Source organism: Charadrius vociferus, unplaced genomic scaffold, assembly GCF_000708025.1.
Source record: "Charadrius vociferus isolate BGI_N301 unplaced genomic scaffold, ASM70802v2 scaffold111, whole genome shotgun sequence".
Lineage (NCBI taxonomy): Eukaryota > Metazoa > Chordata > Aves > Charadriiformes > Charadriidae > Charadrius > Charadrius vociferus.
Window position 1 is genome coordinate 5260774 of NW_009647046.1, and position 14269 is coordinate 5275042.

General features: G+C 41.1%; 1 protein-coding gene across 1 annotated transcript in view; it reads left to right on the forward strand.

Moving 5' to 3' along the window:
• Nucleotides 1-14269, forward strand: part of LOC104295912 (cytosolic phospholipase A2 beta-like) — a 76378-nt gene that overhangs the window by 22053 nt on the left and 40056 nt on the right. The gene's annotated exons all lie outside the window — the stretch shown is intronic.

The following is a 14269-nucleotide window of genomic DNA, read 5'->3' on the forward strand; positions in this document are numbered from 1 at the left end:
CTGAACCGTACAGAGATCACATAGCATTTAAAAGTCAGGAGCGTGAGTCTTACCATGCAGCACCATAGCCCTGCAGCACTTTGGGCATTCCCCATACTAGTGACAGAAGTAGCAATGCCCTAAAGGAGGAAAAAATAATTCTTTTTTGTATCTTTCTCACTTGACAGAGACCTGATTGTTACAAGTGGGCACCAACTCTCAGTAAACCCTCCCTTAAACGCCCAGCCTGTGGCTCTGAGCTGCTGCCAATGGACTGAAGAGAGAGCATGCTGCCTTAGTTTTGGGTATGTTCCAGTGAAGCATGCACTGTCTGTTGGAAAGTGGAGCATGACGATGTTATTTTCCAGTGAAAGGTATGTTTGAAAGGCCCGTATTTGCTGACAAGGGCGTTTTTTCATCTTGCAAGAAAAGTTTCTTAGTGTCAATTCATATGGGGGAATTCTTCTCTCCATCGGACTGTTGTTCTGAATAACTCCATGGTCTCTTTTCTTACAATATATGCAGATGCAATTAAAAAAAGTCTTTGTGGTGTATCTATCAAACCATATCCGGCTGCAACTTTGTGGTGAATATTCATATTTCTGTTTGCAGTATGAGGTAAGTAAATGTTAACACTGTAAAGCCCTCTGAAGCCTTTCATTATTCTGAGAGCTTTTGTAACCTTCCCAACTATTTTCTATAGGATGGATTATAATTCAAGAACACAATCACATGCTACCTTTCCCTGTAAGTTCAGGATCAAGGTTAAAATCCTGCTTATGGGTCCATGCTTATAAACAAATATATGAAACAGGCTGTGCTGGAGTGTGTATTGGCAATTGATTACTGTGGCAGTGTTCAAGGCTTTAGATAAGAAAGGTCAGGTACCCTAGAAATTCCTGCTGAGTACCTGATCATTTTTTATATGATTATTTGTGTGCTAGAGACATGGTGGCTGGTAAACACGCACAGCTGTTCTGGTGAGGAGGGTGGTTAGAGAGCTACTTCATTCAGTTTGTGAATTATCTTGCATCTGCAGGTAGGCAAAATGGTCAGACCTTGAGACAGAGTTCAACTAATTAAGCCACTGACACCAGCGGAGATACTATTGAAGAAAAAAAGTGTTCAAACTAAAAACGTGATGCAGACTGAGTGTGCTCTGTTCTGTTAACAGGAAATGCATGGTGCAAGACCAACACATAGTGGTCACAGTTTGCAACATGGGAAAATAGGAAACAATAGAGAAAAAAATTCTTTACAGTGAGAGTGGTTAAACACTAGAAGAGGTGCCCAAAGAGGTTGTGGAATCACTGTCTGTGAACATTTTTGACTGGGAAAAAAACAAAAAAGCAACATATTCTAACTTTGGAAGTTAGTCCTGCTTTGATCATATGTTTGGATGAGGATGTTTGGATGATGGACCTTGAGGGCCCTTTCCAATTTTTTGAGACTCTAAGAAATGGCACATTGAGATTTTCTTTCCCCAGCATGAAGTGCACTTGCCTGGAACAGCCTAGGAGGTTGCTGGAGTGTGTGTAAGATAACTTCCTGACACAGCTGGTGAGTGAGCTGATGAGGGAAGGCGTGCTGCTGGACCTGTTGTTTGTGACCAGAGAAGGACTTGTGGGTGATGTGATGGTTGGAGACTAGGTTAGGCATAGCGATCATGAAATGATAGAGTTTTCAATTCTTGGAGAAGTAAGGAGGGGGGTCAGCAGGACTGCTACGTTGCACTTTCAGAGGGCAGGCTTTGTTTGGCCTGTTTAGGAGCCTGGTTGACAGAGGCAGTCCTGAAGGGCAAAGGAGTCCAGGAAGACTGGACATTCTTTAAGAAGGAAATCTTAAATGTGCAGGAGCAGGCTGTCTCCATGTGCTGAAAGATGAGCTGTCAGGGAAGAAGACCAGCCTGACTGAACAGAGAGCTTTGGCTGGAACTCAGGAAAAAAAAGGAGAGCTCTTTTTGACCTTTGGAAGAAGGGGCAGGCCACTCAGGAGGGCTACAAAGATGTCATGAGGTTATGCAGGGAGAAAATTAGAAGGACCAAAGGCCAACTAGAACTTAATCTGGCTACTGCTGTGAAAGACAATGCAAATGTTTCTGTAAATACGTTAGCAACAAAAGGAGGGCTCAGGAGAAGCTCCATCCTTTATTGGATGCAGGGGGCAACACAGTGACAAAAGATGAGGAAAAGGATGAGGTACTTAATGCTTTCTTTGCCTCAGTCTTTAATAGGAAGAACAGTTGTTCTCTGGGTACCCAGCCTCCTGAGGTGGAAGACAGGGACAGGGAGCAGAATAAAGCCCCCATAATCCAAGGGGAAATGGTTAGCGACCTGCTACACCACTGAGACACACGTCTATGGGGACAGATAGGATCCACCCAAGGGTACTGAGGGAACTGGCAGAAGGGCTCACTGAGCAGCTTTCAATCATTTATCAGCAGTCCTGGCTAACTGGGGAGGTCCCAGTTGAATGGAAGTTAGCAAATGTGACACCTATCTACAAGAAAAGACTTTCTTTAGCAAATGTATGAATACCTCAGGAGAGGATGTGGTATCTCCTCCTGTCTTCTGGAATATGTACATGCTGTGGGTATCATCTTTCATGGCAACTGAGGGATAAATTTAACCAGGCAGCAAATGACACAGTTCCGGTTAGTTCTGTTGACGCAGGCATTCTGGAAAGATTCGTCTCTTAGAATAAGAAAGTACATACTGGAACTGAATTTTTTTTTTTTGGGGGAGAAACAGATTCTAGTCTGAGAGGAAATAGTAAATTTTTGAAAAGATGCTACCCTTGGACCTAGCTGACAAATAATTCCATAGAGCACTTGGGGATCTTAAAGATATCTTTAGGATGGTCTTAATGAGTGAATACTGTAATAAGTGAGTACTATAGGTACAGGTCAAAGTACAGCTAAGTAGTAGAAGAGGTTTGATGATTAATGAAAAGAACTGTAGCTCCTGTGGAGACACCAGTTCTTACTTTTATGTTCTGTTTGTAGTTCCCCACTGAAGATTTACAAACCTAGGAGAAGCAGTTGGCGAGTGGCAGTGATTGAACCTGTATATGCTACACATGACACATCTTCCATCCAAAGCCGTCAGTGGTGTTATATGCATATTGCTACAGAGCAAAAGCCAGCCCTTGTTTTTGAAGTGATGAGAGATTTCTGACAGCTGCATGAAACCCTGTTATAGTGCAGTTTTAGTCAGCTTGTACTGGAACAGTGCAAAAACGTGATACTTGAGAAAACTGGATGTGAGGCTGACTTCTGACTGATGCTTCACTTTGTGTACCAGCTTATTTCTCCCCTTTTCATCAGACTAGATACTTATTATGGTTTGAGAAACCCACAACAATTTATTGTCTTAGACAATTATTCTATCACTCAATGACCTCTCTCAACCTGGGAAGGGGAATTGGGAAAAAACAAGTAAACCCAAGGGTTGAAATATATACAGATTTAATAGAATAAGACTAGATAATTAACATTAATAATATTAAAGAACTAACATGGATCCTGAGACCAATATAAAATATACAAGGATTATACTCAGCCAATTCTATCAGTAGGAAGCTGTGCACTCCCAGCAGTGGACAGCAAATGTCAGACACTGTGAGCGCTATGGCTTCGGGAGGAAGGGAAAGCCTCAGGGTTCCGGCACCGGGGCAAGAAGTTCTCAGGATGGCAGCCATCAAGGAAGAGAGGGAACTTTTCAGCAAACTCTCTAATTTATTCATGGTATGAAATAATTCTGTTGGCCAGCTTGGGTCAAGTGCCCGGGTCTCGCTGCTCCTCGCCCCCTGCAACTAGCTAACTTGAAAACACTGAGACCTTGAAACCCACATGCTATAGCTGGCTTAGATATTTTCACAAATTCAGACACTAGAATTTTCTAAAAGTGCAGTTTTCCAAGAATTAGAAGAGAAATTAGTCCCATGTCGCTCAAACAAGGACAATACTACAGTCCAAGTGTCCCTATAAATGACTCCCATTGTCTAATAAAAAAATGGAAGGAGAAAGGGCAAAGAGTATCCTGCAGAAGAATCTGTGTGTTTGATTTGTCAGCAGCATGTCAGGAGCACCCCCATAGAAAAGGGAAGGTGGTTATTTCAAACATGCCTAGATTTTATCAGGGACAGGGTTTTTGCCTTTTAAGTCAAAACTCACCATGAAAGTCATTTTGTTAAAATGTGACTATAAAAAATTTGATTATGATTGGCATGATAATATTCCTGTCACAGGTCCTGTAAGAGTTCTTATCCTCCTCAGTCTCAGTTTGTTCAGAGGTTTGTTCATAGTTCTTGTGATCAGTGAAAGGACAATGCCTTCAGCATATAGTCACTGATTTATTGTGTCTTACACTCTTGCAAATGATTTCCGATGCTTCTTATCATCAACATTTTACCATCATCCTTCAGCTCTGTGGAAGAAAATATTGTGCAGCTTGAACATGGTGGCTTTCTAGAAGCGATCCATTACAAGCCCTGTTGCTTGCTACTGTCTCACAAGTGGTGTTTTTACTAGTTTCTACTTTATGATGGGAAAATAAGTAGAAATATTTCACTCCAGTCCAGTACATGCAGTGGAATTTCAGTATGTGCAATACCCAAAATCAAAATCATAAACCAGCCAGGCAAAATCAAAAATCAACTAAAATAGAGGTATGAATTGCAAATTTCTAGAGAAAAGAAAGAAAAAAGGTGCATTCAAGGAGTATCAATTCTTAAATTTCTCCCCTCCATAAAGTGAAGTGAGTGTGTGTGCATGTGGGTATGGGTGTATATAAATGTGTGTTGGAAAGGAGGGGAGGAATGGAGAGCGGAAAGAAAAGGAAAAACAGAAGATCAAAAAAAATCTGTTTTGTAGTTACTTGTATGCTTTTTGTAGAATGTAGGGTTCCCAGCAGAAATTTCCTTCTGCCAGAAGACATACATATGCAAGTGAAAGCAAGATGGCTCAGGTCCCGACCAGATGGTCGGGTTCACGGTGCAGTGCCAGAGGTGAGCATATGGTAACCACTGCCTGCTCCGGGTTTCGTAGAATAAGTACGGTTACGAGATGCCAATTACTCAGCCACAAGGTGAATCCATTTTTCTCTGTAAGACAATGAATGACAGTATCACGGGCTATCAAAGGGCACAATACCTACTTAGAAACAAGTCACTGAAATCTGTATTTTGTATACTTCCTAACGAAGTGGCTTTGCAAACAGTTATTATTAGTAGAGCTATTGTCTTGGAATGCTGACAACTAATGCTTTTATGAAGAGGTAATAACTGCTTTCCATCACTGAAGCTCTAGTGACAGGTTATAGAAATTTTCTCAAGATCGCTCACTTTGAGGTCGATGTAGAAACAAAGGAACAAATTCTACTTACTTCGTTTCTTGTTGTTTCCACTCAAATTTTTCAGTCAATAAGTAGACATGAAAATAACATGGTCCTTTGTTCTCTAAGTGCTAGACAGTCCTGAGGTAAGAAAGGTATTTAAAAAAAAATATGTTTTCTCCCACTGGGGAAAATATTAGCACTTAGTTGCATAACTCTGTTTAATACTCTTAAAGAAAGATGGTAAAAATGTCCTTGAAATAGCCATTAAATTAAAAGTTGGACCTCTCTGTGGAGGTTAGGAGGCTGAGACTTGTGCCTCAGCTGTGCTTGATTAGGTTCTTCCACTTCCCAGACTAGTGTTCTGATCAGCAGGTTGGTGATTATTGGTACATGGGTGCTTATGGTGGGTTCAGAAGGAAGTCTTGATTTTTATTCCACATTAGACAAATAAGTTTTGAAATCTTGGTATTTTTTCATGAGGTGGAAGCTTTCTTTTATCAACCACTACCTTACACATGATATTATGTGAAGTTAGTCTTTTGATAATTTAGTTTCCTTAGCATATGGCTTATGCTGTGACCTGTCTGTGTTTCCCTTGATTCATCTGGAATATTATGCCCAGAAGAGGGGAAGGAAGACCAGAGAAAAACATTAACTTATTTTTTTTTGTTGTTGTCTCTGGCTACTAAGTGCATAGCCTAAGAACCACTGTCCACTAGCAAAAGAACTACTTGGAAAAGGTCCACCCCATTCATCTCCTTACATGGCCTCTTCATCTTGTGAGGCCTGAGAGAAAGCTTTGATCCTGGAAGGTGCTAGTGCATAGTAGTTCCTAAGCAGAGAGAGTTCAGTCATACTCAGGCCAGAGCTGTCTTCTCTCTCCGCTTCATTTTCTGCTTGCTCTCTTTGCTTTCTGGGTATTTTCATCATTTGTGTCTGCCTGATTAGCCATATAGCAGACACCACACACAGGACGATAATGGGCTGAGGCAGGTAATACCACTCTACCTTTCATTTCATAAATTTAAGAAAAATAGCTTGAATTTTTAAGAACATAGAGGAGCCATTTGCTGCCTGTCCTTTGCATGTGCAAGTTCTCCGTTCCTCTGGGTTGATAGGAGAGTAGATCTTTTTGAGGGAGTAGTTTATTATCCTTCTCCATTCCTTCCTGTTCTCCACATAAGACTATTTGGCTTTCCAGTGCTTCTGCTTTACTTTTCTTTTCCCTGCAGAAGAGCATAATTTTGCATTATCAGTGAACACCAGTCCAGACCTCAAAGGAATGCAATTTCCTGGGCTCAGGAAGGAATCCAGAGGTTAGTCTCATAAATCCTATGTATGTTCTGCGGCTGTTCCAGCTCTTAGCAAAGTTTGCAACAGGGTCATTTCATCTAGCACTCACGTAGTAAAACACATTTCTTTTATGACCTCCTAGCCAGCTGTTCAGGCTAAATCATTGTACATATAGTCATGACTTGACTAATGCCTGTGCGTGTCTCAGCTGCTTTCGTGTTATTGTGTCTGCAGAATGGTGCAAAATTCTTCCTTATGTGGTGGTGTTCTTGGAAGACAGAGCCTCCCGCTACACATAAGAAATGGGGAGTGATGTTTCTGTGGTCACTGTATGCACAGATCACAGACTCAAGGAGATTTTAGCTGAAAGGTGACTTAGTATAAGAAATGTAGTTCTTCTGGTAGCAGATGTGTGTCTGTGACCTGTAAGGATCATTCCTCATTGCTGTGTTCCCCAGTTCTCCAGTGCAAGGTTCCATGTGGAGACAATCAGGAATGCTTTTATCTCTGAGGTTTTTCTTCATGTGTTTTATGTTTTCATTGAAGAAGTGTAAAAACTGAAAGCATGTTTAAGCATGTTTTCAATCCTTTCATGCCTCTCAAAGTGACAGTATCAGGTCACGTGCCTCCAAACACACTTTTCAGCAGAAAAAGAAAAAAGAAAAGAAAAGCTCTGGTTTCTCAAAAGCCATTCAACATCTAAAAAATGTTTCACTCGAACAAGAGGTGCTTTGATGAGCCTAGATCTCATGACATTGTTTGCTTGGCTGGCAATTCTGCTGCACCCTCAGCTCTGACTTCCTGCAGGCACAGCAGAAACAGCAGGTGCAGCATGTACCTCCCTCCACTTTCCGGGAAGAGCCACAGAGCAAACCACCATGCTCTTCTGCTCTTGCTCCCAGGGCAGCTAGAGGCTGTGCTTCTGCTGTGTATCCCTCCTTTGTCCTTGGTCCTTTGTTTTATTCTCCTCCTATTTTAGCCTGTTTCACTCTGTTAGTTTTTCTGAATTCTGCTTTTCTTTCTTTCCTCATGTCTTTCATGAGAAGAATGCCAGCTTTATTTTGAGCTCTCATTGTTGAGAGCTCTCAAAGTTTGTAAAATGAGTTCTGTACCTCTTATGATAATAGAGATGATCAGATTATTGTGATGAAGTAGGTTGAAAGGAAAGGTATTATCAGGTCTCAGGCTTTAGTCCAATTAGCAGGCTCTCAAACTACAACATACTTCAGTTAACACTGGTATGGACTTATGTCTTTGTGAGTCCACTGGCTGTTTGGACTGCTGCTGCAACCTGAATTCATTCTGGGAGTAGCCTGTATGAGAGAAGGAAGAGCCTGGTGTATTACTGTAACAGAGAGGAGATTATATATTAGAAAGATTTAAGGATGATATTTGCTTCAGGGCAGAAGGTCTCACTCAGTACTTAGGGTACCTCTTAAGCCCTCCTTGTCAAGTGAGGAAGAAATGGCAGGCCCGGCACAAACTCTTGTTGCAGAGGTAGATTTTATCTAAAAGTAAAATATCTGTATGTCTGGAGCTGGACTTTAAGAATATGGAGATGCAAATGCTGCCATGACAAGGATTCCTGCAGGGAAATAGGATGTTTTCTTACCTTTATCATTAATACATGACTGTGTATTTCCATGTGTGGATTAAATTTGCCTAAGAGAGAGAATGTGTCCTTGCCAGCTATGGATGTCCAATGTATCCTTGGCTTACTACCATCCCACAAAAAACACCATCAATCCCCGAACATTAGTCTGGAGTCATAGAGGTTTTCTGACAGCAGAATACCTTCTTCTCTCATAAGTGGGTCTTCTACCCCTTTCAGAGGAAAGGAAGGGTCTCTTTAGCAGTATGTCTACTCTAAATACTTCTTGTTTCAGCTCACCAGGTGGAGTCTGAACACTGTCTCCAGAATTTTTGACCACAAGACAACTCTGAGACCAGATGTCACACATCCTGAAAGGCTTCCAATTGAAATCAATGGGATTTTACACATCCACAAATATTAGATTGGTGCCTGAGTGATCAGCGTCTTACAGAAATTAATGTTGAGTGAGTATAGAGATTCATTATTCCTCTTCCCATATTCTAAAATCATGATTTACTGGATAGGTATGAAGTCAGTAATGGAGCAGTTGGGGCTTATGGACTGGGGCTCGAGCATTTCTCTGTGCAGAGATTAGGTGTAATGTTTGTTTGCCATTGAAACTCCATCTGGTTGTAGTCTGAAGCTAGTCTGTACTTTCACTGGTACATTGCCTTCAGTTGACCTTTTGTGCAAGAACACACTTCATCCAAACCCAGCAGAAAGATTAAATACTTTCTTGGCTGTGGAAGAAGGTGGCTGTAAAAGAGACAGCAATGAAAGATAAGGGGACAGACAAAGATCAGTAGAAGCATATTTATACTTGTATATATAGAAGTATATCAGCTCCAGGTATGTGCTGTTGAAAGGAATATTTGTTCCCCAGGTACTCATCAAGGTTTGCTTTTAGCTCCAGTAGGCTTGAAATGATGTCTGGTTGATGCTGCATATTTCATTATATCAGTTGGTGCTTACTGGAAAGAAAGGGAAAAATATGAACTGCATTCTCTCACTTGGATACAGCATATTAAAGATAACATGAAATGATTGAATTCTCCTACTGCTTGCTTAAATAGTGTATTGTGTTTTTCTGAAGGAGGTGTAGCAGTTAGTCATGAGAACTGGAATTCGCTTCCAGCTCTGAAGAGGGGATTGGAAAGTGGCTCTCCAGAGTAAAAAGCATTTATAGTTGCAGAAAAAATAGTATACATGTCTTTTCTGAGCCTTTTCAGAAGGTTCAGCTATCTTAGTTGGATCTCACACAGTAGGTTTAGACTTTTGCAGTTGATGCTTACCCTTACATTCTCCTGGATCTCAGGCATATCAGCCGTGCAAGCTGTGGCATCTCTCCTGCACTGTGCTGTGCCATGTCAGATGGGGCGCTGCTAACTTGCAGCACAGTGTCAAGGACTCTCCTCCTGACATGACTATACTAAATGTCTCCCTTGTCAAATTGCTTTGCTGTCAGCAATGTTGGAATGTAAGAAACTTGAGACAGCTTCCTTGTCCTCTGAAGGAACAAATGCTGATGCTAAGGAAGGTCTATGCCTGTCATCACAGATTCACTGAGGGACTGTAATCACATGACTTCACACCCTTCATTTTTTTTCTTGACCTAACTTTGCAAATGGATTAGCTGTAAATCTGCCCAGAGCTTTGCACTGCCACAGCAGTAATAGTTATTATTATGATCATAGAAATATACTGCTAAGTTTCACAGAGGTGATTCAGCTGGATGTGTATTTCCCTGAATATTTTAGTATTATAAGAAAGTATAAAGTCCCCATGTCACAAAATTTGAGGTTCCATTTATACAGTCAGTGCAATGCAATTGCCCTCCTCAAAAATGGGGACCAGGCAAACATAACCTTCAGTTGCTAGCTGGGAACCCTCATTCTGCTATGCCATATCCTGAAGAAAATACAGTATGTCCTGTAAATTCTAATCAGAGTCTAAATGCAGGATGCTTTGGTTTACTGTGGCACACAAGGATTAGAGAGAAAATACTTCAATGATTTGGGTGTATAATGGTGGTTGAGGCTTTGGTAGTGAAGAAGAAGGACTGATGTTTTGTCTCCAGTTGCATGTGTTGAGGGAACCTTTTAGCTATGCATGTCTTCTGTGGGCTCTCCCAAACACATATCTGCACTCAGAACAGTTGCATTGTTAGCTCAGAGCACTCAAGCCTGTGTATACCTGGTATGTCCCTGTTCCTTCCTTGCACATGCTATTCAGATTGTCAGCATTTCAAGGTTTGATTCTATGTCTTCACTTCTGAAGTATCCTGGGAGTGAACGCTGATGGAAGCACATATAGTTGAGGTATAAGGAAGGAATGAGGGGTTACTAGCAGAGGGGTTCCCAGCTTGCTTTTCAATGCGATTGCAGCCATACTAAGCTTTTTCCAGGTATTCCAAAATGCTATGTAAGCTGTCACTGCAAGTGAAGTCTGTATTGTTTCAAGGGAACAGCATAACCACTTTGACATACAGCTGTTTTATTTAATTTGACCAGATGGAACAAATGCGTTTAGATTCAGAGTATAGCCAATCGTAACACCGTTTTTTTTCAAGGAAGAAAAATTCTGCCATAAATATACAAGCTTTACACTTGGAAGATGGAGAGGAAAATTTTATCATCAATGTGCAAAACTGTATAATCCTTTATAATAATTTTCCTTCCCAGCTGTAAAGAGTATGTCTTTTTTCAGTGTATACTGTCATATTCAAATGCTGGCTAAGTGTGTGGTTTGCTTTCCAGTATGGATGATTCTCTTGGCAGCAGGGGGACATTCTGTAGCCTTTACTACTCCCTTAAACTATGGGTTTCACCCCCTCTGCAGGGCTGCCTCCAGTCCCTACCCAGGCATGTCTATGGACAGCACTGCCATTAGCAATGACAATACCATTGAAGGGTGCAGCCCGTGAGTCACAGCTAAGAAAGCTAAGGAGAAAAAACATGGGCCTGAATATAAAAGAGTGCTCAACTGCTCAAGCATGGTCATTGCGCTTGTATACCAGGGAGACATGTACACTGTCTCCCCAGCCTAGGGGAAAAATTGCTGTCACCGTAGGAAAGTAAAATTTACAGGTCAGAAGATGGCAGCGTAATCTCACAAGTCAGGGTGACAAAATTTGAGGGATCAGGTCATTAATCTTCCTCAGCTCAAACTCCTTTTTTAAACAATCAGCAAGCCCTGTGTCTATCTAGGTAGTGCTTCCCGGGCTGTAAACTAACATGTATACAGGTGAAAATATTACGTATGCAGGTGAAAATCCTGTTACATCACATTTCAAACTAACCTGTTTAATTTAATTTCAGATGCACTGTGATAGTGTTGAAATAAATTGCTCACCTAGAGTTCAATACTGAACAGAAAATGACACCAGCATGTTATCTAACTAATCAATAAAAAAAGCAACATTTATGGAACATTGACTTTGCAAAGCCTATGCAATTGAGATTCATGTTTGTTATAGTTTCCCTTCCTTTCTGCTCTTGAGAGCAAGATATCGTGAACTCTGCCTGAAAATACACATTTCTTACTGAACATTATTTTTTTACAGTAGTACTGCATGAATATATTCTCTGTGAAGAGGTTATTTAATATATTATTCTCTTTCTGTTTGAGGGATATGTAAGTAATCTATTCCGTTTTCATCTTCCTATTTGCCCGCCTGTCTCTGTCTCTGTGTCTCTCAGAGAAATCTGGCCATTCTTACCATTCTTTGTGAGCTGTACCTTTCGAATGTGCAGTACTTGATTTGGAAGAAAAGAACTGTGCTAGGGAGAGATGATTCATCGCATCACTCACCAGATTATATAACACAGAGTGATAACAACTACTGAGAACATTTCTAGCAGCAATATTCCCACTTGTGAGTTTAAATACTTTCCTCAGGAATGTCTGTAAAAATAAATGGAGGTATCTGCATAAGCCATGAGAGCAAGGCAAAAACCTATCCATTTTCAAAATTAATTGCATTTTTTTGGTGATATTACTGCAGAATTAAACCATAGAAAGATGCACTTCTTATGTGAAGAACGTAGAGTCATAGTTCTATCAGTTTTTTGCATCTACCAAGTGAATATGACATTTTAGCACATGTGCAAACTGTGCTTATGGGTATTTACTTGCTGAACTTACAGGTATGTTTTCAGAGGACTCTTTTGCAAATATGAGACTTCTGAACATATGCTGAAATCCCAAGTGGTCTTTGGCTTTGGTTTTGTACCTGTTCAGATGACAGTTGTTCTATTCAAGTTTACTCTCACCAGTCAATATAGTTGCATCTGAGCACACTGAAACTAAATTTAATAAAGCAAAAGAAAAATGAGAAAATTGTTCACTGCCCTTTTTATTAGCGTGTCGTTTTCAGGCTAAGCAATTGGCCACACGGTGTCACTGTGTCTTAAGGCAGCAAAACTTCTAGCAATAAAGCCTTCAGCAATTCCAAGTTTTCAAAGTATCCCACCATGTGATATTATCTAAGGAGGCGCTTCAGCAAAAATGGCAAGGTCAGGGAAGCTTCTCTGTAGGAGTGATTTAGAAAGATATTTTGTACAAAGCTTCTGTTTCCTGGCTTCTTGTACCTCCCTGGGATACATCACGAATGTTTTTAGCCCAGAAGTGCTTGTTCTCCAGATGTCTGCATTTGGGAGCGTGTTTATATGGAAAGCCTTATCTCAAACTGTTGCAAGTCAGAGATTTAAAAATTCAGTGGTGCTGGACTTATCCTACACTTCAGTCATAGTCCTTCTGCTCTTCTCCTTCTGTCTTTGTATATCTGAATGCACGACATCCTTTGGCTCTGCTCTGGCTCTGGAAACTTGGCCTTATGGAGCTCAGAGCAATGTAAACTCCAGCTCCTGGGACCCACAAAATGCCATTTAATCCCTGCTAGTCCAGAAGAATGCTTTGCACAACACACCTGCTCAAGAGAGCAGTGCCAAAAGCTGATGTATTCAGTGTTTAAGGAGTTTCATAATGTACAGCTATAGCAACACAGAGAGAAACAGTTGTGTACAGATACAGTATGAGCCTTAGCCAAGAAGATGATCTCTGGCTCAGGGCATATTGGAAGGTTGCAAAATCTCATGCAGTAATAAGTGTTGATGTGCACTGTTTCTTCTGTAAAATGGTAAGTGAGCCCAGCATAGCAGGCCTTATGCTAACGTCCTGATAGTCTGCCTAGGTTAGATTAAGATTTTATAGAAAGGGTCAATGTCTGGCAATGACTTGCCACCCCTGTAGAGTGCAAGTTGCTTTGTTTTGATTGCTAGGACATTAGGTAGTTGCAGTGCTTTTCCTGAGTCTGCTGCTCTGCTTTGTGTGAAGCTTACTCTCTCCGTAGCTGCTGAGAATGATAGCGCTGTTTTAAGATGCATATTTCTTACTGATAGTTTCACTACTGATTTTGTTTGAGCCAGGAGTTCGCTTGTGATATACCCGTTTTGATGGCCACGTCTTCGATTTAAGTGCATGGTCAAGTCATGTTTAGAGTTATTGGGTCTACAAAGCACGGCTCTGTGAAAGCTCTGGTGCCTCGGTATGAATTTTGGTGCAATGGTATGAACTGAGGAAATGGCTGTGTTAGTCAGGCCTTGAATGTGACGGGAGGCTAAGTGCTAAATAAAGCTCGACTGCCAGATCTCACAGGCTAGGGTAGAGAGATGCCCAGGAGTATGTGACTCCCTTGAAGAGACAGCAACAGCATGCAGGGTGGGTTCTGAAGACCAGAACACATTTATGAGTAGCAGATCAAGTTGTATTTTCTCTTGTTACTTGCAATGTAACAACAGCTTAGAAGTATGTTCAGTGATGTTTATTTAGGAACACTTACTTGAATATGATTTTGGCCTATGACTCCTCCCTCCGCTGTTCCACTCACCATTGCTTCTGTAATTACCTTAACTGGAAGAATTCTCTATTGGCCTCTGTGCTGGTGGTGACCCTTAGTATGGGAGCTTCTGCAGAAGGTAAAGCATGATATGGTTCATCCTGGGGGAAGAGAAGCCTGAAGCGGAAAGTAGCGTTGAACAGTAATGCAGAAAAGCGGATGGGGTCTACT